Source organism: Taudactylus pleione, unplaced genomic scaffold (assembly GCF_031769625.1).
Source record: "Taudactylus pleione unplaced genomic scaffold, aTauple2 ptg001314l, whole genome shotgun sequence".
Lineage (NCBI taxonomy): Eukaryota > Metazoa > Chordata > Amphibia > Anura > Myobatrachidae > Taudactylus > Taudactylus pleione.
Genome location: NW_028285714.1, coordinates 5,528,539 through 5,555,594, shown reverse-complemented (window position 1 = coordinate 5,555,594; position 27,056 = coordinate 5,528,539).

Sequence of the window (27,056 nt, the reverse complement as noted above, 5' to 3'; positions counted from 1 at the left end):
ATGTGGTGCATGAGAACATGTACACGAGGCTCAGTAGCTAATCAACCTTGCCAAGCATGCACACTGTATGGTCAATTGCATTAGACCAAATTTTATTGTATATTAACCACCATGAGCTGCTGGTCTCAGGGTTATTTGGTGCTTTTGAATTTCATCTTAGATATGGAAGGTTAGAATGTATGGATTTAGGATTATATCCATTGTCTTATGTTTGTAGAGTTTTTCTTTAAATACTCTTAAATATGCATTTTCAGTTTATATTTTTATCACCGAAACAGTCAAACTAATTGTCTCTATTACAAAATAAGTGATATTTATTTTTTATATTACCCAAATGTGTAATCAATTCAGTGTGCTGTATGTGTTTACTGGAACCCTCTATAGTGGATATCAATGTTTTAGTAAACAGCCTATATAGTTGTTTTGATAATCCACATACTATACAGTTATTTATTTTCCTGATTTGTGTGATTCAACGTAACATCTTCTGGGTGTTGCAGAGTGTATATAGTGGAATATTAGGTTCTAAAAGACTCCCTGTATCCATCCCTGTGGTGTCAGTTTATTTTCTTTGTTCAGTACACATTGGAGTTTTGAAATATCATGTTGAGCTACAGATATTAAGCACAGCTGCAGGACCTTTTATATCAAGCAAAACATTTAATGGAGACTGTGGCAACATTGTGAAATACTCCCTTATTGCAGCACCTGTTTACCTCCCTGTACAGTTATAGTCCAATGTGGTATGGCAAGCAGTATCACCAATTATTGCTGCCAGATATTTTCCCCTGGGCATTAGGTAAGAAATCTCTGAATGCTTTCATATGTGCATGGAAGACATGGATTTTGCCTAAATGTATTTATTTATATTTAAATCTACCTGAAGTATAGAATGTGTCGGTGGGTTGCCACTTTAAAGATATACAGTGTGTGCATTTTAAAATCTGAAGAGTTCAAAGTCAATATCCTACTTTTATAAGAATGTTTTTTTAAAACCTAAATTGTACATTACATTGCATTGATATGCAATTTAAAGTGGAAACTGGTGCACTAATTTAAAAATGTATATTTTTATGCATATGTGAGAGGGTTCTAACATGTGTTGACTGTTAACAGCTTCTGATGGACAGATGTAAAATTCTGTTGTAATCGAACTTAAAATATTTCAAGTAAAATATATTTGAATTATTTAAATGTTACAAATTGTAATCTTAAAACTTGTTTCCTATATCTTTTATTGACCTACAGTTACTGTAACATGTTCAAGTGTGGTCTTATATTTTGTAATCTAAAATGACAGACAAATTTCACTTTTTATTTTGATCTATACAAACAACAAGTAGTCTGAACGTGTTCTAGTGCCAGTTTATATTTATCTTGCTGTGCCACCAGCTGTAGGGGCAGAGGTTTTCCTGCCACCAGCAGTTTATGGATGTCATTAGTTCAAAGGCAACATAGTTGAACAGGTGGCCCAGGAGTCAATTATCATCCATATTTAAGATTAATCCTGTTTTTATCCAATAATCCTGTATTGTTTTTGTATTATTGCTTACTTTCTGAACATTTCCACTTTAATAATAGTTTGTATACAATAGTATAGAGTAAATATATTGTAATTCATTATGCTGTTCCCAGCATTCAATGTTTTACTATAACATAAACAAGTCATCCACTGTACTGTAATTACACCTCAATGTGGCTTTTGATAGCTACAGTACTCATTTTCATACTGTTCTTTATAAAGGACAATGTATAAAGGATAGTATACATTTATACATTTCTTTACATATAGGTACAGAAATACTCTTGAACTTAACATTCTCATAATTTGGTATCTACTGCTGATTGTCAGGCCTGGGTATTCAGGAATATCCAGGAGAGACCAATATACTTGCTCTTTGGTAGCTCAGGAGGCCTGAAGCAGGGAAGGGCATGTGCAACACTTTTTCCTGGATGGTGTATCTGATAAGAGTTCAGAGAGAAAGGTGGTACAGTAGTAACTACAGGAGCCAATAGAGGCAGCACTTGAGTCAGTACTTGCTGGTACAGGTAGATGTTGACAGCAGAATAGTACTATAACAGGACCATGCTAAAACCAGAATGTAACACAACCTGGGACCAGATTAGAACTGAATTGGAGCACAACTGGGGCCAGATTGGGACCGGACTGGAACACAAACTGGGACTGGATTGGGACCAGACTGGAGCACAAACTGGGACTAGATTGGGACCGGACTGGAACACAAACTGGGAATGGATTGGGACCAGACTGGAGCACAAACTGGGAGCAGATCGGGACTGAACAGGAGCACAAGTTGGAAACAGAATGGAACTAGACTGGAGCTCAAACTGGAGCCAGATTGTAACTTGACTAAAGCACAAACTAGAGCCGGATTAGGACCAGACTGTAGCACAAACTGGAAACAGATTGGGTCGAGATTTAGCAACTGGAGCTAGAGTGGGACTTAGCAACTGGAGCTGGAGTGGAATCACCGCTGCAGTAGACAAGTGAACCATAGACAACAAGCCAGGGAGTTGGAGCCTTGGACATCTAACAGCAATGAAGCTCAGGCACATATTGCTGTCAGAAGGACATTTTTACCCTGGGTCAAGTGGTCTGAGGACAACATACTGAATAGTGGAGAAGAGTCAGGTGACTGAGTCCAACATAGCTGCACCCATTACTGAGTTTTGGAGGGAACTCTGGCATGCAGAGTACTAGCATGTTATGACAGTGTTCTGTAGAGAGTGCAGCCATAGAAAGCAAATGCATCTTTAATCTCAAACAGCTAAAATTGTGTAAATTTTGTAATCCAAAACCTGAGATTTGGTTTTATTTACTAATTGACGAGTTCTAAAAACCGCAGTGCTTCTGAATGTCTTTATGCCCAAAATGTAAAAGGGCAATCATTTTACTAGCAGAATATGACTAGTGAAAGCATTTTCCTTTTAGATTTTGGGTATAAACATTATTGGAAGGAGTGGGTTTTAGATCTCGATGCTTAGTAAATAAAGCACTGAGAATCACTAGTGTACAGTACCTTGCAAAAGTATTCACACCCCGTTACATTTTTTATGTTTTGTTGTCTCACAACCTGGAGTTAAAATGGGTTGTTTGAAGGTGTGCATCATTTAAGTCATAGAACATGCCTACAACTGTGAAGATTTTTTTTTGTATTGTGAATCAAACATTTAGGACAACATAACAGAAAACTTCAGCATGCATAACTATTCACCCCCCTAAAGTCAGTACTTTGTTGAGCCACCTTTTGCAGCATTTACAGCTGCAAGTCGCTTTGGATAAGTCTCTATGAGCTTGCCACATCTTACCCCTGGGATTTTTGCCCATTCCTCAAGGCAAAACTACTCCAGCTCCTTCAAGTTGGATGGTTTCCGCTTGTGAATAGCAATCTTCAAGTCTGACCACAGATTCTCAATTGGATTGAGATCTGGGCTTTGACTAGGCCATTCCAACACATTTAAATGTTTCCCCTTAAACCACTTGAGTGTTGCATTAGCAGTATGCTTTGGGTCATTGTCCTTCTGGAAGGTGAACCTCCGTCCCAGTCTCAAATCACAGGCAGACTGAAACAGGTTTTGCTCAAGAATATGCCTGTATTTAGCACCATCCATATTTCCCTCAACTACAATCAGTTTCCCTGCTGAAAAACATCCCCACAGCATGATGCTGCTACCACCATATTTCACTGTGGGGATGGTGTTCTTGGGGTGTTGGGATGTGTTTGGTTTGTGCCAGACATAGCATTTTCCATGGTGGCTGAAAAGTTCAATTTTAGTCTCATCTGACCAGAGCACCTTCCTCAAAACATTTGGGGAGTCGCCTACATGCCTTTGGCAAACTCAAATTGTGTTTTCTTATTTTTATCACTAAGTAATGGCTTTTTTATGGCCACTCTTCCATAAAGCCCAGCTCTATGGAGTGTATGGCTTATTGTGGTTACATGCACAGATACACCAGTCTCTGCTGTGGAACTCTGCAGCTCCTTCAGGGTTACCTTTGGTCTCTGTGCTGCCTCTCTGATTAATGCCCTCCTTGCTTGGTCTGCGAGTTTTGGTGGGTGGCCCTCTCTTGGCAGGTTTGTTGTGGTACCATTTTCTTTCCATTTGATGATGATGGATTTGATGGTGCTCCCGAGGGATCATCAAAGATTTGGATATTTTTTTTATAACCCAACCAAGAATTGAACTTCTCTACAACTTTGTCCCTGAATTGTTTGGAGAGCTCCTTGGTCTTCATGGTGTGATGCCTCTTGCCTAGTGGTGTTGCAGCCTCTGGGGCCTTTCAGAAAAGGTCTGTTTATACTGACAAATCATGTGCCACTTAGATTTCACACAGGTGGACTTCATTTCACTAATTATGTGACTTGTGAAGGTAATTGGTTGCACCACAACTTTTGAGGGGCTTCATAGCGAAGGGGTTATTACATATGCACATGCCAATTTTCAGAATTGTATTTATAAAGATTCTTTTTTATACATATTTTTCTCATTTCACTTCACCAAATTAGACTATTTTGTGCAGATCCATCACATAAAATTCAGATAAAAAAATTACAGGTTGTAATGTAACAAAAAAGGTAAAAAGTGAATACTTTTGCAAGGCACTGTAATACATTTTTCACCCCTTCACTTTGTAGGAGGAGCTATGCTTGCCTGTTGCATATTCTTTTAGACCCAATAGTCATCCACAGTGATTGGGGCAGTAGAAAAAAAAAAGAAAAGAGTATGCCTAATCTCCACTAGTCCTGATACTGGTGGGGAGTGCAGACTTCCAGTGATACACATTGGGATGATGGCATCACTTTAGTGAATTAAGAATAAAATATAAATGAAAAGAATGGGGGTAGGTACGTATCACCTAGGAAAATGGGGGACCGTTGTTTGAAAGTGAGGTGTCCCCATAAGTTACCTCCTGGTGATCAGTATGATCACCAGACATTAAACCCTATACTACAGACACATTTTGGAATTTAGGGATGAGGGAATATGTTCCACCAACTGGACTTCCATAAATTAACGGGAACTAAGATTTGAAAGAGAGGGGTTACCTCTTTGAAATGATGCATCCTCTTAGCTGCTATTGTCTGATGATCACTTGTAATCATTAATTATACTCCATATTACAAAAACCTCCCCATAATTGCACCCACATTTGACAGAGTAAAGTCCCCTTTTTCAAATGATGTAGACCATTGGAAGCTATAGGGGCAGGTTAAATTGGATGCTGAAATAGCAATTTCCTACAAGCTGAGATGCCCACTTGAATTGTCTTGAGACAGTACATTTCCATTATGTAGCAAGATACACCATCGACAGCTGCATCAGCCCTGTGGCAGGTATAGTTTCTACATCTGAGTATGACTTCTTGTTTGAGCATTTCAGCATCTTTGGACCCCCCTCCAGTTTTCTTAGCTAATCACCTATTTACCTCCAAGGTATTCCCACTAAAATTAACAGACCCTGCCTGAATCTGTACTGCATCTCTGAGCAGAAAAACATGGTGCACATATGCAATGTGACTCAGATGCATGCACAGACTTAAAACAAAGGTTTTTTGCATGTGACATCAACAGTGATTTGATTATGATGCCACTACCTTGGACTCTATGAACAAGATAATCCTCACCTGAGGCATAAAAAGGAGGTTATGTTTTAAATCTGGAGAGAACACAGAAACTAATGTTGCCATTGGTTGATATGTATTGGCAAACTCTATAATGATTTTTGAAAAAGCTGCAGGATATACAGAAAAACTAGCAAGGTGGGCACTTTGACACTACCACTCTAACTCTAGAGGCTCTATGGACCTATTGTGGATTTTAATCTTTCCTGGATAGCATCTTTAAAAGAACCTGCACTTTCTATGCTACTTAAAAACTATACTCCATCACTTTGGATCTTCAGCAAAATCAACCTTGCAATGGAGGGGAACTTTTATCTATGTTGTTAATTCACCGTTAATCACCTGTTTTGGACTTGTAAATATCATTATGCTGAGACTTTGGTAGCTTTAATAATTATGGCAGCTGCCTATATAAATAAGGAGACCATCCTAAAATAAACATTATATTCTAATACCTCTGGTACACAGAACAATTACACACATACAAGTTCAAGGAATTTGTAGTGTGTCATTTCTTATACATTTTTTATCACTGATTTATATGGTAATATCTGTCTATTTTATAAGATTAAATTCTATATTTTATAATTGTTTGAATAATATTGATTTATATGTCATCTAGCGCTGATAGTACATTATGTGCCAATTTCTATAATGATACTGTTCTAATTGTTGTCAGACAAAACATACAAATGTGTTTAGGGAAGCAGGTGGATAATTCACAAAACTAAGTTATATATTAAATAATTAATCATGGTCCTTAGATGGTGGTGGGAGGGCTCCTTTATATAGTCCTATTCTAAAATAGCTGTGCTAATATATTCTTTGTTATATTTTTTTACCAATATATGGTATGGGTATTAGTATAGGAGCACATGTATCTTCTTGTAAAAATAACTTATTTTCTACTTAACACTATCTTGTGGTTGAAGTATAGGATTTTATGGTATTGTTACAGCCTCTACCAGTGGGGAAAGTTGAATCAATACTTAATATTCTTGAGTGATGTTATTTTTAGGACATTCAATTGAATAAGTTATAAGAGACTAGACTTTGACCCTATGATATACAACAGGTTAAAACCCACATAGAAATGATAGATGCCCACACCTTGACTATTACAGTAGTTTAAAACCAACTCCCCATGCCTCAATATTGGAGGATAAAATAACATCCATCAATATCTTCATATCCACTACTTCTACTAAATATTCAACTTCTGCATACTCATTAGCCAAGTGTTCTTCAGTTGAGGTAAGTTGAGGTAAGGTGGTTGGCTCTGGTATGTACAGCCATGAGAGCCAAGTGTTGCTTGAGAGATATATATCAGTATGGTTTACTGTGTGATAATCAATACAGATACATTTCCCAATCAACTGGGTGTATACTAAACTACTATTGAGAATGGACACTAGTTGTATACAACAAAATTCAACCACCCAGAAGGCAGAGAAGAAATAAGCAAGAATAAAAAATGTTTTGTTGTCATTCTTTAGGTTCAGTAATCTTAAATGTCCACAATGAGTATGAATACCTAGTGGGCTTACCTTTGCCTGCTCTGGCATCCACACTAGCAATTTCTACAATGTGCATTGTACTTTCTGTCACAGCAGTTTAGAATATTTTAAAATCTTTGGAAAATAGTGTTTGCAGACCAACCTCACTTAAAAATGTATACATAGTCATATAAAATATGTATGTATTGTACAAAATTGTCATTCTACTTTTTCACCTCTATTTGAAATCTTTGCAAACATTTATATAAATATGACTAGCCGCCGGCTGAAATCCCAACACTGGAAGGGCAGGAGGATCAGAATGCCAGCAGCAGTGGGTAAGTAGGCTAAACTACCCCTACCCCTCTAACCCTTGGTGGTGCCTAACCCTAACCTTCTTAGGGGTGCCAAACCCTAACCCCCCACAGTGGTGCTTTAGCCCCCCTCGCCGCACCCTAAACCTAACCCTCCCAAGGGGATGCCTAACCCTAACCTCCCCCCATTGGTGAATAACCCTAACACCCCTTTCCCTAGCCTAACCCTTCAGGGGGGTGCCTAACCCTAACTCCCCTTAGTGGTGACTAAACCTAACCCCCCCTTCCCCAGGGACTTTGCCATTACTTACCCATCTGGACAATTGGGATTCTGCTGCTTCGTGATGCCGGTGTCAGTATCCCATTTACTGTCGGGATATTAGCATCGGTATATTGCTGGATGATTAGGATTCTGCTTCTTCGTGATGCCGGCATTGGTATCCCATTTACTGTTGGGATATCGACATCGGTATAGTGGCGGGATGCCGGTGGTGGGATATCAACGCCCTGGATTCCGTCCGCCGGCAATGTGACTGCATACCCATTCCATGTACTATACACACCGAACAAACAAATGTATCATAATATCTGTTTTTATATGCAATTCCATCACTGTTTATATAATTCATTCCATCAACAGATAGTTCTGTATATTTAACACATCAGTTAAAACAGCAGTGTGGAAACATTTAAACAAATCAATATTTTAGAAGTCCTGAAATCTAGATTGTAGAGACACATGATGTTTTGATGAAGTAATCAAACATTTATTAAGCATACCTACTTTAATATCATGCAGTATATTAATCACAGGTTACAGAAAGTATTTTTTTTTTAGAATTACATTTTACAAACTCATTTAATTGTCATGATGAATTCAAACATTACGATAGGATCAGGATTTTGTTATCTACTTATATATATTTAATTTTGCTGTCATATCCAACAATTCAGTTGTAACAGCAGCAAAACAAATATGGTCATTTTTATGGCAAATGGAAAATGCATATATTGCTAATATCAAAGTGTCCAGTCAATCACAACAGTGCTGAGTCAGTTGAACTGCTACATTAATATCATGTATGTTTAGTCAGCCATCTTACAAAGCTAAATAAATGGGAAAAATATATGAATTTCTATTTCTTTATCTATTTTATTGTATTCATTGAAGAGATGCAGAAAGTTAAAATTATGCTTTTGCACATCGGCCCCACTTTACCAAGTTGTTTCACTGCTTATTTATAGACAGATTTAAATAAACTCTGTGATCAGCCTGAAAGAGAGATGATATCATATGTTTATATGTTACTGTAACTATGTAATATCCATTTAATAAATTTGTACCAACTATTTCCTTGAATATCAGGATAGCCTATACTGTCCTTTTTGTGTCTACATACTAGAATGAGAGTGTGTGTTCCAGCCAGCATGACAGTGTTTGTGAATACTATTTATGTACTGTAATTTCTTAGGAGTGTTATATTGATGACCCCCCTCTTTAATCGGTCTCTAATGCCTTTCCCCATTCAGTTGGTTGTGTGTCCACAGTTTGCTCTATACTGTGCAAATTTTTATAACAAAATGTCATCTTGCTAAATTAAGGCTACCATCAAAATTAATGTAGATTATGCTATATGAGGAAGTCTTCCAATATATTTTGAATGCGGATGTGATATAATCCAGAAATACTCTGGAGAATTTTTGATCTTGAACTAAATTTAAAGTTATTTAATTTGTCAATGCCACCACCAGCATCATAAAACCTACAGTACAGAAGGCACTTACCCACTTTGAGAAGATCAGCTTCATGGATTCTGTGGAGTTACATTTTCCTGCAATTGAATCCACTTGAAACTGATTGTACAGTATGTGGATATAACAGCATTTTATTAATTTTATAAACAAATCAGTTGAATTTTTTATAATGGCACTTACACTCCTCCAATGTGCTGAAGGCTATGAGTACTTTGTACCATACTGTTAATAACAACATTTACAATTTACTGATAGCAGATTCCATTGAACAAAGGAAACACTGTATGCTCCTTCTAGAATGTTTGCAATTGCTTTACTAAATTATATTTTGAATTTCCTCTGTGCTTCCACAAACATCTCCTGGCATTCTCCACCTTTTTAAATGTTTTTTAGTTCTCCTGGATAGGAACATGAGCCCTATGGGCCTGATTCTGAGTCACACACTGCTAATGTCTTACGTAGTTGTGCATTTACTTTTTTTTACTATGCATGTGTCTAAGTCACACTGTGGGCTCAATTCAGACCCACTTGCTAGATGCGTTCACATGCAGCCAGCATATTCAAATCCCATGATTGCAAGGCATTAGTATGCCCACTATGTCTTAGCGTGCGATCCTGGTGTGTATTTAGATGCCCACTAGCCTGTATTAAGATGCCCACTAATATTTGTCATCTCCAGGAAGTGTATGCAACCATCGGTACCTATCAAGTACCATCGGATTAATATGCAGTACTTGTGGTTGACCCTAACCTACCACAAGCACTGCGAGCGCTTTAGTGTGAAATTCAGCCAAGTGACATGTACTATGATGCTGCAACTTCATTATGCATGCCTCTGAAGTGGTGTCAATACACTCAGGCATGCCTTTATTTGCACTGCTACTCCCCCGTTTCCAATGACCAACCCCTGTCACCACCCACAAATGGCTTCTCCTGTCACTCATTCTGGCAAGGTGGCTAAGCTCAGCAAGCAATGCTTTGCAATTTCATGGACTGGTTCAAGCACATGCGCAGAATGTAAACAGCAGCAGGCTTCGTGCAAACGCATCCTATTGAGCGGGTCTGAATCGGGCCCTGTGTTCCTACAGAGTCACAGTTGTGATTTTGTATATAAGCACACAGAAGTGCATTGAAAATGTATTGGTCATTACTGGGTGGTGACTATTCAGATGTACAGAGATGGTCCGTCTTATGGGCGTGTTGTGACAGTGTCACCTTGCAAATTTGGATGCATCAATATACACCAGGGAGGTACTTTATAGTAGCATTTACATAAATTCACAGATGTGGTATCAGCAGAAGATACTAATGTTCCCTCCCCCTAACCTTGCCTCAGGATAGTTATGGTGATATATAGTTTGCTTCTTAAGGGCTAAGTGTCATACAACACAAAACTTCAGATGATGATGGTGTACAGCACAATACACCTAAAAGTCATCATACAGACCTGTTGTTCATATGGAGAAGGCATACTGTAGTCCAATTCATTGTGCTACTGAATGTCATATTTAGATGTAGATTATATAGATATTATAGTATGCTTTATGCACTACAAACATACATTAAGGGGGGTATCCAATTAGCCACAGCAAATTCCCATGGCTAATTACCTCACCTGAGGCTATCCAATTATCCCCAAAGCTGGCAATTATTAGGGATTTTGTTTCACCTGCTTCAGGCAGGCGAAACCAAATCCCTGATGATAAGCTGTTTGCTGTTTTTCTCCCGATCTCGGCAGAGAAAATACATAGGATCTGTGAAAAGTAGCAAACCTATGTATATTCATGAGAAAAACTGAAAATTTTCAGGTGTAATAAACTCTGTTTAATTGAATAGCACCAAAAAAAATAGGGGAATACAACTTTTTTTACTTCCGAAAAATTTTCGGCACTAATTGGATACCCCCTAAGTGTTTTTGTTATTGTGTATTTACTCAGGGAACTCTGTTTTTTCTGTAATGCTCAATTGTCATATTATACAAGGTCATGGAACTTGTTAATCAGAACTTGGAAATCACAAACACATGAGGGATGAAACAGATAAGGCAAAGTCTGATTAACTGATGTGAACTGAATTGTGACTATTAGTCTGTTGTAATCTCAATAAGCCTACTATATGTCTCAAATGAGTCACTAACAAAGAAAGGTATATATTGTTTTGTTTTAGGATGTGGTTAAAAATGAAGCCTTGGATATATATCTTCCTATGATTTCATTATATATACTAGACTCATAATTTAAAGGGACTTTTAATCTTTTATTGTACACTGTGTGAGGTGATCAAGGTAAGGGTTCCCTCTCCTGGGGTAGATGAGCACTACTAAACAGCAGGAAAGGCAACAACGCACCAGTCCAGGGTTTCTGTGTGATTAGCCTAAGCTAGTTTATTGTGCAGTAAAACAAAAACATAAAACAAAATCCTAACCCATCTGGGCTCTAACTAAACACACAGGTTCCCTTGTCTCAAAAGTGGTAGGACCGAATGCCCCTACCACAATCATAGGTATATTCACTATACTGACGGCCAGTAAATCACAGTGTCTTTTAACAAGCCTTTTCTCCAGGTTGTGAGAACCTGAGAAAAAAGCTTGACACACCTTTATCAGCCTCTTACAGGTGCAAGTACTAATTAAAATATCATCTCAAGTACTAATTAGCCTGTTCTGAGACTGAAGACCTAAAGACCTGAAATTGACCTTATGTATGGAATCCACCCTCACTTTACATAATCTCAGGAACCCTTAACCAGCTTTTACTAAATTCCAAACGTCTATCAAGTCTGTTTTGCAAGCAGATATTTTTCTGTGGATTTATTCATATAGGTCTGAAATGTGGAAAAGTATTTCTCCTATTTATAACCTTGCCAGTGTTTTTGTCACAACTGATATAGATTTATCCTAAAAAGCATAATTTTTTTGTTATTCTTGTGTCCCTTTAATATGAACACCATAAGCTTTGTCATCTCTTGTATGTAGCATTTAAAATTGCAAAAAAACAATATAGGGAACATTTATAATATATACATTTTTAATTTTATATTTTCTTTATTCTTATAACTATTTTTCTATTTATTTTGATCTTTTAGTTATATGTTCTACAAAAATGTGTTTTTTATGTCATGCACATAATGATACCAAATTCTTCCGCTGTCTTATTCAGACCATTTTAAACAAATATCTGATTGTTTCACATGTTTGCAAATTTGGTTGTCAAAATTAATCATGCTTGGGTCAGTTATCTATATTCCCATGACTCACTTTCTAGAATTGGCATGGCAATATTAACCAATAACAGCAGTTTGAAAATCTATGTGTATATATTTCAAATATGTATTACATATTATTTTTTTAACTCTGATATATTGCATTGTACATCATGAAGACAGATTTCAACATGTTTGTTAAAAAGGTAGTTTTTATATGTTGAGGGTATTCTTTGAATAGATTTTGATGGCTAAGAATTATCTTTCAATTGAATATATCGTAATTTGTTATGCAGCCTAGCACCAACTGGAAAATCTGTTTTCCTGTTCTCTTCCTGCTAATTCAGTCATTAGTTACATTGACTTAATATACTCAATATACTTAATATACTCAGCTGTTTGTGCTGTAAGTCGACCAGCTGCTGAATTGTAAAGAAACCTTTATGAAGTTCAGAATGCTGAAAGTAAGCACTTTATTAAAGATTTAAATGTTATCTTGTTTTAGATTTTTTGGTAAGTTCTCCTTTGTATCTAGCATCTTGATTAATTAACACTTAAATAGCTCTGGAGCAACCAAAACACCACTAAAAATAAAGTAAATTTTCATTTTATATCAAAGCAGTCAGCAATATTAAAGCTTAATAAACTTTCCTTTAATACATACATCATAACTGTGGCAGTTGACACACTTTAAAATAATTAAGAAGATGAAATAGAAAAAACCATGCTACTATACAGACATTGGCATAGAAAATTATTTAATATGATATAAAAAATAACAACATGAAACAACAGTATGCACATGTGCCACAATTAAACAAGGAAAATACTAATGATAATGAATGTAATATTTAAATAATAAAATATTAAAGCAATTGAAAAAAATGATGAAATAATGAAATGAGGAAATGATGGTGTCTTAAAAATGACAATAGGTTGTAAATAAATATAAATGTTCTTTGTTAATAATAGCCCCAGTTGTGCTGTGTCCTGAAAATGAGTCAATGGTCTGTGGTTTGTGCAGAATCAAAGTGCCACAGTTGCAAAGATTAGTTTCCACAGATCAACCTCAAGTGAATAGTACAGGGCTGGATAAGTTGGTAAAAGCCACTGTATATGGAGCCTATAACAGAGCACCCTGTCAGCCGCTACAACATCCAGCCGGCATGGATAAAACAATTGATGGTAGCCGGTATATAAATCTCAGGCAAATAGGAGTATTCTGGTAACCGGTTCTATGAAGTACTCACATATGTGTGAGAGAGCCGTCTGGGTAGAGGGCCTGGATCGGTGCTGTGGGGAGTCCAACGTGTAGAAGGCACAGCCACAGCTTGTTGGAATGTTGGATTGTCCGCTTGTTGTAATATCCACAGCACAGAGAAGACAGCAGGTGCAAAGTGTTAGCGGTCATGACGACAGAGCCAGTAGTGGGGCAAAAAGGGCAGCTACGCATTTTGTCCTGATCTCAGGACTTTTTCAAGCCCCACAGCTCTTAACCATGTATTTTGTATCTGTGTAAAATATACATTGTATTACACAAAGCATAATTATTACATTGTAACCCCTTCTGCTCTGAGTTTTACACTGTAAGTCATTACTTTATTTCCAGGCATTGTTCTTTAATTCTTAATATCCTCTTAGCTGCATGATAGCCTCTCATAGAAGCAGCTTGTTCATTTCCCAACATGGGTTAGTAATAGCTGCTCATAATTTTTTGGCCAGACACTTCTATCAAGTGGCACAGTTTGGAAGAAATCAAGCAGGTCTCAGCTGTCACTATGACAACTGCCAGACAACAAAATGGAAACTCATTACAAACTAGAGACAAACTACAGCTTATGAAATGAGCATTCTATTCAATCAAGAAAATATGTTACTAACCTCTCTGCCTTATTATTTTACAGTAGGAAAAGAGGCCCATTTTTAGCTGTGATATACTGTATGGAACATAGTTTGAATATTGTATTTATTTTTTATGTAGAAAATAGTTTGTGTCATATACAATCTTTGTTTTAAATGCTAGATTAGTGTATCCATATCGAAAACAAAATTGATCAACCAATTTATTTTATTAAAAGATGCACAGTGCTAATTAGAAAAAAAAACTTTAAAATGGCAATCATCATTAGTAGTATGTGAAACTATGAAAAATGAAATTTATGAGTTGCGAAGTTGTGATTCTGCAAACAGGTTTGCTCCCCTCTTCAGTTAAGGGAGGTACTGGGGCTGAAAAATAAATTATAGTAAAATAAATAAATACATTAATATATAAAATAAAACCTTTGTTTCAGCTTTATCTGGATCTGGCAGGACAATTATAATTTAGTTGCTACAAAAAATGAAATTATATTTGTACTGTGACCTATGGTCCATAGTGGGGAGATTATATTAAAAATTGATACCAGTAAAAAATATTATGAAAAAAACACTGCTTTATCCCCTATAACTGTTTCCAAAATGGCAGATATTAGATATAACATACATAGGACAAAAAGGGACATACTGTATATAAAAATATGAATTAGGGCCATACTAATTGTTTAAAAATAATAGATACAGTAGTATAATCATGGCAAAAGGGTTTTTTATAAATTATTTTATTATTTACATATACTAGACAAATAAATGACCATAAGTCACAAAAAAGCAATATAAAATTCACTTCTATAGCCTAAAAAATAAAAAAGTTTTTATTCAAACAGCACAGAGTAAAAATATTAAAATGTGTATGGTCACACAGCTACAATGTAATATTCATTAACGGATTAAGTTTACATAGCTTTTTCATTAGTCAACTAATTTACATATTACTAGTTTGATCATTTCTAAGTAAAAATGTATTCATTTGTTCATTAGATCCACTTAGTAAGATATTTATTACAGTTAAAAGGTTTGTCATTAAGACTGACACATTTATTTATAAAGCCATATACATATGGGCCAAGGAGTAGTAAGAAGTATCTGCAAAATTGAATATAGATGGTTCTAACAATCTGCGAGCTGCTGTTGTATGATAGCTGATTCTACCACCATGAACACACCAAATTGTATATACAATGCGCTCAGCAGAAAGCTGTATACATAGATACCTAAGTGACAATTTTGATTGCTGTAAAACTATGTATTGTTGAAAACCAATTCACATGTCACTGTACTCAAATTATGACCACATGTATGATAGATGGAATACACCTTCATTTATTAAATAGAAATATTGACCTGGTTATAAATCATAACAAAATATTAAATTAATTGAAAATAGAAAAATGAAAAATAGAAAAATGAATAGAAAAATAAATAATAAGTTAAAGTCACTGGAATTGTGCTATAAAGGGTATTAGTCTTAGCATCCCGCTAGTCATAAATGATGTGAAAGTACTCTAGATTAGTAGTGATGGTGATGATCTGTCTTCCTGGAGTAGGATTGCAGTAGGGAAGCTGACAGGAGGTTGGACTCTCACAGGCTAATTAGCTGTCATTGATGGTGGATAGCAGCCGTGCGCCTGAATGACCAGATGATCGTCCTCTCCCACCTCGGAGTGAAGGCCGAAGCCTGCGGCAGGAATGTGCAGTTGTGGCTTTCACCAGACACCGTACTCCCCTCCAAAGCGAGATGCACTTAACTCCTTGGATCCGTCAGCTCACTGTTCCTTCTCCTTGCTGGCTTGCGTCCTCCTGGAAACTGCTTCCGACTTGGACTTCCGGGTATGATCACGTGGTCATGGCTGCGATGAAAAGAGTCCTGTAGTGGATATTTAGTAGCAATTCCTTCAAGAATAAAATGTACAGGTATTGAGTGTCCTCCAATGCGTTTCAGCTTCTGTAAAGCCTTCTTCAAGGAATAATATGACATTTTACTGATCTTGCATGGATTTATAAAGGGAGAATCTCTGTGTTGATAGGTGTTTAGCAAATTGGTTCAATCTGATTGGTTGTTTAGTTCCTATGTTGTCATAGGGAACGAAGTCTGTCAATCAATCCATTTTGGAAATTAACTTATGTTTGATGTTTGAGAGTACCTTACACATACAAACGGATTGAAATCCAATCAATTAATAAATGACTGACATGAAAAAATGTGTAAACACATATATATGGTCGAATAAATATAAATAAATATAAATACCATGAGGTGCAGTATAAGGTGTTAATTGAAAACTAAAATTAATTTAAAGTAAAATTGAGTTGAAAATAACAGTCCTCCATAATGATGACTGAACTAATACCATATTATCATAGTAAAATCATAATGCATTATTCGGGAATAAACCAATTGCACCACTCTATTGGTTATATGTGTCAAAGTACTTGTTTATTTCTTGCAAATAATGGCCTGTACTTTGTTATCCACATTATGTCCCCGTGGAGCGAATGTTTTCAGTTCATACATCCATTTAAGTTCTGCTACATTTATTTTATGATTGAAATCCCCCTTCCAGTTTGGTGTCACTTCTTCGATCCCCAAAAATCTTAGAGATTTTGGGTCACTGTTGTGGTGTACTTAAAATGGAGTGAAAGGTTATGCTCTTCTACTCCTCTCTTGATATTCCTAATGTGTTCACTCACATGTGTTTCAATAATCTTATGGTTCTACTTATGTATTGTTTCTGGCAGTCGCACTCTAACATATAAATCAACCCTTTGCTATTGCAGGTCATTCTATTCTATATTTCGTATATTTTTCCAGTAGTATTTGATTTGAATATGGTGGTGGGTTTAGTACTCCTTGTATTTGCATTAGTACAGCCTAGACAGGTGCCACAATAGAAAAAACATTTTCTGGGTGTGTTGTCACCAATTGTATTTTGTTTCAATAATCTGGGGGGAATGTGATTATGGACTATATCCTATCTCAATTCTGGTGCTTTTCTGTAGACTACTACAGGTCTCGGTGGTATACATCCTGCTAAAGATTCATCACCCAAGAGGATAGGCCATCTTCTCCTTAAAATGTGTTTTAATTATTTAGCTTGTTTGGAATATTGTGTAATAAATAGAGTTCTTGTCTGTCTTTGTCTTTATCTGTTTCTTTGTAACTCAAAAGATCGTCTCTATTTCTATCCTCTGCCTCTTTTTGTGCTTGTTCTACTACAGTCTTATCATATTTTTTCTCTATAAATTGTGTACTAAGATCTCGTCCTTGTGCTTTAAAGTCTTCTATCTTTGAACAATTTCTCCTTAATCTAAGGAACTGTCCTTTTGGAACCATTTGTAACCAGCTTGGATGATGCCAGCTGGTAGACAGGATATAGCTGTTCAAATCTACTGTCTTTTTAAATATATTTGCAAGTATTGTATTATCTTCTATAAATATGTTTAAATCCAGAAATTCAACCTGTTTTTTGCTGTAGTTGGCAGTGAATTTTAAATAATTAAAATTGTTATTTATGGGTGTAATGTAATCCATTAGGGTACTTTCTTCTCCCCGCCAAATCAGAGACATATCATCAATGTATCTTTTCCATAGTACGAGATTTGCCCCAAGCCTGTGGTCACACCATATATGGTGGTCCTCCCACGAACCCATGAATAGGTTGGCATATCTTGGGGAAAATCTCGTACCCATTGCCATGCCTCTAGTTTGAATGTAAAATTGATTGTCAAACCATACATTGCTATGTTTGAGAATAAAATTGTTACTGTCAAGAATGAATTGGCGTTGTACTTCCATAATCGAGCTGTCTTTTTCTAAATGATTTTTGATACTATTGATCCCTTGTTCATGATTGATTACTGAATATAAAGATGTAATGTCTGTGGTTACTAGCCATAGTTGGTCATCCCACTGAATATCCTGTAGCATATTGAGAATGTGTGTTGTGTCTCTTAAATAAGCAGTTTGTTTTGACATATGGTTGTAATAGAGTGTCTAGAAATTCTGACAAATTTGAAGTGAGAGATCCTGTGCCCGATATTATGGGTCTTCCTGGGGGTTTAAGTGGGTTCATTTTTGGCAAGTAATAAAAAACTGGAATAATGGGATGTAAATTCTCTATGTATTTATGTTCCTGATTAGGTAGTACACCTTCACGGACTCCTTTTTGTAAATGGTTGGTCAGTTTTTTTTTTAATTGCATTGTGGGGTCATTCTTCAATTTACTGTAAGTAGTTTGATCAACTAATAATCTATGAGCTTCTGCTATGTAGTCAGATTTGTTTAGGACTACGATGACCCCACCCTTAACGGCTGGCTTGATGACAATTGAATGATTATCTTGTAATTCTTGTAAAGTTGTCCTTTATTTTTTGGTCAAATTATGAGTGTGGTTGTTGTATTTGAGGTGTTCAATATCTTTTTCCACCATTTTTGTGAATGTTTCTATGTGTGGACCTGTTATATGACTAGGGTAAAATGTGGAATGGGGTTTCAAGTTTGTCAATGCATTATGGTTAATAGAAGTATCATTCCTTATCTCCACTGGTTTTATTGTGGAGAAATATTTTTAAAGAGTTAGTTTCCTCTTAAATTTCTGCATATCTAAATATGTTTGGAACTTACTCATATTATTTGTCGGGGCAAACTTTAGTCCTTTTCCTAGTATTGGAAGTTGGTCGTTTGATGGGGGAATGTCGCTACATTTGAAAATACCTTATTCTGATGGAATGGGAGTATTTAATGTAGTAATTTAGCTTTTTTTCTCCTACCCTGCACCCTCTTCTAGTACCTCTAATTTTCTTTTTCCCATTTTATTGGGTGTGTCGTGTACTTTTACGGATTTCTCTGTTTGGGGTCCCGATTGTTCCCCTAAAAAAACTTCTTGTTGGGAAACACATGGTTGAACTGTTTCTTTGTGAGTTACTGTACTTATGTTTGTAGGTAAGGAGAAGTCTATTATTTCTTTTTCACCATTGGTCCAACCTTTGCCTATTGATAATCTGACTAGTTGTTCATATTGTGTGTCCTCCTCTATTTCATGTATAGATAATGATGTTTCAGATTCTGCATTGTATGTGGAAAATTCAAAGGAGTGTTCTAGATTCAAAATCTTTTGTGTAGTTTGAGGTTTCTTACAATTGTGCAATTTTGACATATATTGCTGGTAAGTTAAATTGAATTTTTTGTATATTGGTGTTGTGCATTTGCTGTGGTGTTTTGTCATTGCGTGATGTCTTGTATTTTTGGTGTCATTTACTGGATATAAATTTTCTTGATTGCCCTAGATGATGATTTCTTGATGTTAAATTTGTCTCTCAGGATTTTGTTTTTCTTAATCTCAATCAGTTTTTCTTCTCTTTTAAACCCTCTGCCTGCTGTCAGGTTTGATAATGTAATGAATTCTTCATCACTTTTATATGGTTCTAGAATTAGGTCTGTGGCTGTACTCTCAGTATCCAGGTTATGAAGTTCTTGTGCGTGAGTCTCTACAAGTAATGATAAAAGTTTGTGTGAACAATCAGTAAGGATGTCGTTCCATTTATTAATTTCAATCATCTGGTGAAAGCCACAACCGCACATTCCCGCTGCAGGCTTCGGCCTTCACTGCGAGGCGGGAGAGGATGATCATCTGGTCACTCAGGCGCACGCCTGCTATCCACCATCAGTAACAGCTAATTAGCCTGTGAGAGCCCAACCTCCAGTCAGCTACCCCACCGCACTTCTACTCCGGGAAGACAGATCATCACCATCACTACTAATCTAGAGTACTTTCTCATCATATATGACTAGCAGGACGCCGCCATCATCATTAGTTCAAGACTAATACCCTTAGTAGCACAATTCCAGTGACTTTAACTTATTATTTATTTTTCTATTCATTCATTTTTCTATTTTTTATTTTTCATTTTTCTATTTTCAATTAATTTTAGATTTTGGTTATGATCTATAACCAGGTCAATATTTCTGTTTAATAAATGAAGGTGTATTCCATCTATCATACATGTGGTCATAATTTGAGTACAGTGACATGTGAATTGGTTTCACACACACACAATTCATAGTTTTCTCATATGTACAGCAATCAATATTGTCACTTAGGTATCTATGTATACAGCCTTCTGCTGAGTGCAGTGTATATAAAATTTGGTATATACATATGGGCATCTATAAGGTTGCTTTCAACATTCAGCTAAAAGACAGAGTAAAAATAAATATTTAAACTCAATTGCTCACTCTGTGTACAATTTTGTAGCAGATCAACTGAAAACATTATGATCGGCCACGGAATTGTATAATGTGTACGTACATACAATATTTGTTTATCGCAGGTTGATTTAACTGTTTTTTTGTCACTACAAACACATCAGATGCAAATTGAGTTAATTTATAAAACAGTCAAACAATAATCCAAAGGTTAAAAAAATGTTACAAACAAATCACTTTAGATTTTATCTAAAAATCACAGAAGAAAAAAACAACATTCATAATGATAACTATAGTCTGGTGAATTGGTCTCATTTCTTGATTGGATCTTCAAGCGTGCTTAAAATAATTAGAAAAATGTGGTCACAGTATTATGCAAATCTTACAGTGTGTGTGGTCTGATGTCCGACTTGCAGACAGATCTTCCAATAGTTGTAGATGTAAATGTTATTCATTCTGATCATTAGGACAGATAAATAGTGAGGTTTGGAAGAAACAATTGTATAATGTGTATGGACAATATTGGGTGTTTCCTTGAAGGAAAAAAAATTGTATTTAACATTGCATCTTGTGTGTATTGTGTATCCAGCTTAACACCTGCGAATATGGGTTTGCATTTTCCTGGCAAGACTGCTCCTTTAAATAAGTATCTCAGTTAAACCATTATGTACTGTAGCTCACTTTTGAACATTAACACTGCTGTATCTGATGAAAGCATAGCATAATTTAACTCACCTGTAAATATGTTGTGACTATTTTACAACTTTTTTTAATATAAATTCTGCCAAGTTTGAGATTATTCAGCATGTATCTTTGGTTTAAGTTCCCATTGGCTGCTGGAATAGTATAGTATAGAAAGGTGTCAGTGAAGTATTTATGGCAGTCGAGTGGGGTGTTAAATAGCACAAAAATAACTCCAGTCCTGGCATCTTTAATCATCCTTGGCTCAGAGTCATGGCTTTTGGCTTCTCTGAGGCTACATGATCACACAAACAATTTTCCGATTCCCTCTGCTGGTTTTTCTTTTCATTTAAATTCCTCTGTCACACCTAAGTAAATTGTAAGCAATATCCCCTCTGCTCAACATGTATAGTTGTCACTCCTTGTTACTGCTCTGCTACTCACTGGAAACATCCAGAAATGACACTACTCTTTCACTGGTGAAATGATGCTGACAGAAATAAATCAACTGTGATTAACCCTCTGTTTTTATGTTTGTCAATGAGCCTCTTTTCCTTCCTGTTCTATGTGTTTGTGGACCAAATTTTAGGCTATGCAAAGTTGTGTGCACATGGAGATCATTCTGTTTTAGATGGATCTATTGCACCAAGAAACAATTTGGTCACTGATAATGATGCTGGCTATGAAACCATGTATATTATTAGGGGGCGGTTGCATAAAAAATTCCAACTTGCATTCATTAAAATTGTTCAATTTAATAAACTACCATATTAACGTGTTTTCATTGGAAATAAGACTTTCTACTTTCTACCAAAGGGTCATGGCTGGTGATTATAGTGCTCTCACTGTTGGCCCTCTCAATTAAAAAAAGCCTTTTTTTGTTCCTGCCATCACAGGAAGGTCAATGAAGATCAATAAATAATTGTTTATTATTATTAAATAAAATATTTTTACTTGTGAATTATTTGACTGTGTTTTTTAATTATTTTATTCTATTTTATTTCATTTGAGACAAGGGAAAAGTACAGAAGAGAATGAGAGTAATGAATAGAATTACAAATTATTTAGACAACAATAGAAATAGATTTAATACAATTATATACTTTAAAAAACTTTCAAAGTTCTTGACAGTGAGTTTGGGAAGGAAGGGAAGAAAGTTTCTGCTTTCAATCACTCTGAGCTCCAATTCAGGTGTGCAGCCTGCAAGTGTAAAGCTGGCCACACATCTAAAGATTATCTGTCCAACCAGCCAACTAGTTGATTGGTTGGAATGAAAATCTGGTAAGGTATGAAAGCAAATGACAATCAGCAATTTGCTCCCAAATGCTGCAAAATGGACCAAAACTGTTGTTTGAACAAATTGTTTAGATCAAACATTTAGCAAACTTGTCTGAACAACCATTTTCATCTGTTTTCTGGCATTTAGGAGCAAATTGCTGATCATCAGTTACTCCCATTCCTTACCAGATTTTCATTTCAACCAATCAACTAGTTGGCTGGTTGCATGTAAGTTGGTCTAGTGTGTGGCCAGCTTAAGAATGTCACTTTATGCTATGTGAAAACATGCTTTTAATTAAGTTGAGCTGCTGTGCAGGTGTGGTTACCTAGTAGTGCTGATTGGCTGTGTCTGGAATTTAAGCTCTGTCCTGACACTCCACCTCTGTCAGTGATGGCATTTGCTGCCAGCATAGCATCCTGGTTCCTTTCTTGATTACTGATACATCTTCTATGATTCCTGTGCTGTATGCTCTGGTTCAGCTGCTGTATTTCCTGTTTCTGTTCCTGGCTTCAATTTACTACCATCACTAGTTCTAATTCCTAGCAGGGCCTAGCCAGGACTCTTGTCCACCTCTTAGCTTGCCATCCATGTTCCTGTTGAAAGTGTAGCTTACAGGTGCTCAGCGTCCTTTTCTGACTCAATAGGAGGCATCCTATATTACTGCATCTGCAGAGCTTTTTCTGTTCATGTTTACTTAATTGGCTGACATTTAGTGGTATATCCTTTGGTACATTGCTCTGGTATTCTGCTTCCAGTCTGGATAGCATCATGGTCACTATCTGCATGCACCCAATAGTGGAAAGTTTTGTTAGACTTTTCTTGGGTTCTCTTGTGGAATAGTCTGAAGAGCTCTGGGCTTGTCTCAGATATTGGATTACCTGGACTGTGCTATGCTAATATTATACTGTGCATCTCTACTTTTACCAAGTCTGCCTAATTAATGTGAATTTTACTGCATTGTGTGGGGACATTAATTTGCCAACCTTATGATGTCCTGCATTTGATATTCTGCATATATATTTTGTTTATGCCTACCTACACATTAAGTTATGTATATCCATTTTAAATATTGATATGCCAGATTCATCTGATTGTGCTACATTTATTATAATAGTAGATGCTCTAATTTTTATTGTAAACACATCTTGTAATTTTTACTACAAATCTAGTAAAATGAAGGGAGGGGCTTCTCCATCACAAGTGTTACATGGATGTCAGTATTAAAAGTACAGTGATAATGATAATAATTTACTTTAAGTAAAATAAGGATACATTTGTTGTTCTCAGAAAAGCCATGATGTTATCACTTTGATAAAGAGGTCTGGTCTATCATGGATGTAATATATGGTCCTTTCCATGCACATGGTGGGGCTGATCCAGACTTGGGAGCAAAACAAAAAATATCAAATAACTCTGAGGCCGATTCAACATTTTCAGATCTCTTCCAAGTAATCTTCTTTGTCTTTCCTGCAATTTTGTCAATAATTTCAGTTGAATATTTTTTATCAAATAAAATGATGTTCCTTCTTAATGAAGGTGTTAGGAATATTATTTTAAAAGGTGACAATGTATTTAAAATGTCTTGAGTCTTCGATTTAACAAAAATGGGAATTTTAGAATTAGGGGAATTCAATTAATTACAATAATATACTGTGGGCTAACTGATTCCCCAGCATTATTCAATTAGCCATGAAGGCAGCCAACAGGCTGCACTTAATGGGGAGCTTTTTCCTGGCCTGATCAGAAAAGAAATCCGAACTAAAGAGCGTGTTAATGGGTGCCATGACCCTGTTAATGCATAGGTCCATAAACTTACAATATTATGGATTCTGTGTGCTAACGCCATTTAACACATTAATTTAATGGGCATTAAAAAGTGACTTAGGTGAAAAAGAGACTAGAAATGAATAGCCCCAGACATTAAAGCCCAAAATTACTACCGTTTTTAACCCCAGTTAAATTAACAGAGTTAATTGAATGTGGCCATTTACATTGGATATTTATACTTAAAAACATCAAGTTTTGCAAAATGTTCATCCATCAAAATAATTAGACATCTGTCTAATCATCACATGAACCATGGAAATTAAAATATTAAAGGTACATGTTTTCTTAAAACTTGGATAATTCCAAATGGCAGTAATTGGCTAAATCAGTGGTTCCTAAATTGTGCGCCGTGGCACCCAGGGGTGCCTAGGGAAACTTACAAGTATGCCTCAGTTTGGTGGTACAGCACCAAAGCAAATTATTTATGGTCAATCTAATGTAAATATGTGGACAAACAGAAATGCAAACTTGTCCCCCACCACATAACTGAACCTAAGGATGACCAGTAAACACAATTATTCTCACTTTACTACTTTACTAAAATTTTTTATGAATTTCTCAATAAGAAACTTTTGGCTTAGGGTTGCTGTGAAAACAATGCCGATACTCTAGGGCACCATGATACAAAAAAGTTTGGGAACTACTGGGGAATATGGTAGTTAAAATTAGTCATACACAGGATCCATATTTTCTTAAAATTTTAAACGTCTACATTAACTTTAATTTTGTGTATCAAACAAAATTAACTATTTTAAGTTTGCAGAACTTTTTTATTATCTCTGTCTAGGCCAGGGTTTACCAAACTTTTTCACTTTGCGGCAACCGTAGGGTCTCTTAATTTTGTTTGTGGCACCTCTAGGCCAAAAGAAAATACCTAACATTATATATCCCAACAATGTAGCAGTTAGAAAGAAAAACATACATAAATTGATTAAAAAATGCATCCAGAGACATGCAGGCAGATGTTGGTGAAGGCACGGAGCTGGAGAGGCACAGAAGGATGTGCTGGAATGACATGGGAGGATAATGCTTAGAGACACAGGGAGGTGATGATGCTTGGAGATTCAGGACAGGAATGATACATAGAAACACAGGGAGGTGATGAAGCTTAGACATAAAGGAAGGGGATGATGCTTGGAAGCACAGAAAGGGGATTATGCTTAGAGATACAGGGAGGGGATGATGCTAAGAGACAGGGGGGTGAGGTTGGACAGATACAGATGAGGATGAGGCTGAAGATTCACATAAGGGGGATGAGCTGATGACCTATCAGGGAGGGATTACGGGCCCCTAAAAACACAAGTGTGCCTGGCCCCATAATGATGATGACAGCTGATGGAAAAACATTGGGCAGACCGATGGAGATGTTCCAATTCAAAATAAGCCCGTGTGATCACAATCTGATTGGCAGAGTTCATACTGAGAAACCCAGGTCCTTTTTTTTTGGCAGCCATATAGGGGTAAAAGGAAGCGTTATAGCACATCAATGCGAACACTGTTGATGACGATATTTAGCACTGGTGTGTGGTGGAAGGGTGTATTGATGACCACTTTAAAGTTGTTATTATGTGGTTAAATATATTTAACATTAAGATTAAGTGCATAAGACTTAAACACTAAAAAGTATATAAATCTTATGCACTTTATCTCTATTTAAACTTTCTATAACAATGTAATAATAACAACTTTACCTTGTTCCAGTTGTAAATATACATAGCAACAACTCTAAATAGATCCGAATACTTGAATAAGTTTGAGGAAAGATAAGCACCCTGTTTGTGATGGAATATTGTTAGCTCACCAGGGGTTAAACGAAAGGAGGGGGCATAGCCAGGAATGTGCCCATCAAAATTGTAGCCTATGGCATTAATAAGGGGCAAGCCCCCTACTATACATTATAAATAGTCTGGAAGTGGAGCAATCTTCCTCTTTTCCCATTTTTGGACCAGACTGGTTGAGCATCACTGTTTCTGATTGATTTTGCAGTCTTATGTTCCACTGTTATTCTTGCTAGTTGTAGACCCACTTCCACATCCAGCCTCACCCCCCCATGTCGTTCCAGCCATGCCCTAATGTAGCAGTACCTTTCTGAGCATCCCCCCTGCATCCATCCACCCATGCCACAGTGTCGCAGTACCTTTCTGCTCATTCTCCCCCCCCTGCTTCCAGCCCCAGCATCCCCCCTCCACTATGCCCCATCACCACTATACCCCCTCCCCACCAAGCAGCTTTGCTTACCTGGTACTTTGAGCTTCCTCGAGGTGCGGCATGCGCATCCGTCAGCCACCATGCCTGGTCTTCCTCTCCTTGACCCGGCGCTTATGTTAATTCCGACCCCTCCATGCATTGTCTGGCGGGGGGCTCCACATCCATCAGGCATGGCCCGGAGGGCTGCACCTTTCCTCCAACCTGTCGCGCACCGGGAACCAGGCATGGGCACCAGTACTGTGATTCCCCCTTCACCACTAGCCTGGCTCTCAGGGGCTATGCAGGTGGCCGGGCAGCACATAACTACATGGCCCAGGCAACCACCTGGCCCCACCCACTACAAACTGGCAGCCATTATAGCCCCATCCAGCAGCAGAACAAGGCCATGATGGCCTCTGCTGCCCCCCCACCCACATGCAATAAGCCCTATTACTCTGCACCAAGGGGCCAGTGCCATTTTCCACCCCCCCACCCCCCAGTGCAGTTAACATTCCTCGGGGCCTAAATACCCAGCCTCCCCCCTCAATGCTGGCCTGGCCCTTCCCTGCACTGACAACTGGTGACATGGCCT